A 2420-nucleotide genomic window follows, 5' to 3' on the forward strand; every position below is an offset into this window, starting at 1 on the left:
GAGCTTTCAAATAGGAACAAAAGCAAAACTGAGCCCCAGCCCTACCATAGGCAATTCAGTAAGAATTCTTTCTCTATAAATTATGTAACTGTTACATAAACAACTTTAAGAACACACAACATGGATGGACATTATGCTGACCACCCATGAGCCACATCTAGTTTCAGTAATTAATAGTTTGGGATCAGTCCTGTTTCACCTCTGCCCCAACCCCCGCCACCCACCCACCCACAAAATACAATTATTTTGAAACAAATCCCAGACGTCAACTTTAGAATGTAACTGAAAGATAATGACTCCTTTTAAAAAAATAGCTATAGACTCTACTTAATGATCTGTGATGACGTAGTGTTAGTCATTCAATCGTGTCTGACTCTTTCTGACTCCATGGACTATAGCCCGCCAGGCTCCTCTGTCCATGGGATTTTCCAGGCAAGAATACTGGAGTGGGTAGCCATTCCCTTCTCCAGGGCATCTTCCTAACCCAGGGATCAAACCTGGGTCTCCTGCATTGCAGGCAGATTCTTTACTGTCTAAGCCACCTGGGAAGCCCAAGAATACTGGAGAATACTGTATTATTTAAAGAATACTGACAAGAGTACAGAAGTGGGTTACCATTTCTTTCTCCAGACGACCTTCCTGACCCAGGGATCAAACCCGAGTCTCCTGTCTCCTGCATTACAGGTGCCTTCTCTACCTGCTGAGCCATCAGAGGTGATGTAAGTATACGTATGACTTATTCACTTTGCTGTACAACATTGTAAAGTAACTATGCTTCAATAAAAAATAAAAACAAAATAATCTTGCTCCTCCTTCAATACTATCATATGGTGTTTGTCCCATTAATTTGAAGAGTTTGATTAAAATAACCTTATTTTGTCAAGTAATAAAGACTCAGTCATGCCAAAAAGAAAAACTACGATACTATATTATACCAAATAAGAATAAGGTCTCTTTATAACAGTAATTCCTCAAATCTAACTTCCATCAAAATCTAACTTCTCCCACTGTTTGATATACTTTTAGGCATTTGTTTCAGGTAGAATGCAAATAAGGTCTAGGTGCTATAATTTGTTGATGTAGCTCCTAAAATTATTTTAATTTATAGGTTCTTACTCTATCTCATTCTTTTTTATTATGAAAATTATTTATCTTTTTAATGAAGAAATGAGGACAAGTGTTCTGTAGACTTTCCCACTGTCCATATTTTGCCTTTTGAATCCCCATGTCAGGGTTTAACATGTTCTCCTGTCCCTGTATTTATGTTAAATTATGGAGGCCTAATAAAATTCAGTTTGAATTATTTGATAACACTATTTTATAGGTGGTATTGTATACTCCACAAGTAGTCATGTATGGATGTGAGATTTGGACCATAAAGAAAGCTGAGCACCGAAAAATTGAAGATTTTGAAGTCTGGACCTGACAAGGACTCTTGAGAGTCCCTTGGGCTGCGAGGAGATCAAACCAGTCAGTCCTGAATATTCATTGGAAATACTGACTCTGAAGCTGAAGCTCCAACACTTTGGCTACCTGATACAAAGAGCCAACACACTGGAAAAGACCTAGATGCTAGGAAAGATTGAGGGCAGAAGGAGAAGGGGGTGACACAGGATGAAATGGTTGGATGGCATCACTGACTCAATGGACATGAGTTTGAGCAAACTCCAGGAGATGAGGAAGGACAGGGAAGCCTGGAATGCCGCAGTCTATGGGGTCATAAAGAGTCAGACACAACTGAGGAACGGAACAACGACAATTTAATACTCCAATCAAAGATGAAATCTAGTTGCCTCTTTTTCATGATGTTAGTTGCTACTAATCATTACCTCGATTCATTAACTTATTAGGGTTTCTTAAACCTAGGTTTCCAAATCTATGATTCCTTCTTTCAGCAGCTGGAATGTTTCCATAAATAGAAACTTCCTTTTGTCAGCTATGAGACCTGAGATACAGGTCATATAAGAAAAGCAGCAGAAATGCTTGATACTTCCTCTTAACCAAGCAAACATGAGAGAGGTTCATAATTGTTATTTTTAGAGTATCATTAAGAACTCAATAATATAAACATTAAAGATTGAAGGCAGAAGAAAAAGAGGGCAACAGAGGAAGAGATGGTTGGGTGGCATCACCGATTCAATAGACGTGAACTTGGGCAAACTCTGGAAGATGCTGAGGGACAGGGGGGCCTGACTACTGCAGTCCATGGGGTCGCAAAGAATCGGATATGATTTAACAACTGAACAACAGCAACAGTATAAACCTGTTTAATGTGCTTCAATTTGTTATTCTAATTCTGTTCAAATTAACCTTTGGTCAGTGGAAACCTATTTAATCTCTCTCCTGTGTCCTCCTGAGATGGTCCTTGTCATCACTGACAGCTTCCTTGAGCTCCTGTGACAAAATGCTTCAGGCCCATA

The sequence above is a fragment of the Budorcas taxicolor genome, chromosome 2 (genome assembly GCF_023091745.1).
Source record: "Budorcas taxicolor isolate Tak-1 chromosome 2, Takin1.1, whole genome shotgun sequence".
Classification (NCBI taxonomy): Eukaryota; Metazoa; Chordata; class Mammalia; order Artiodactyla; family Bovidae; genus Budorcas; species Budorcas taxicolor.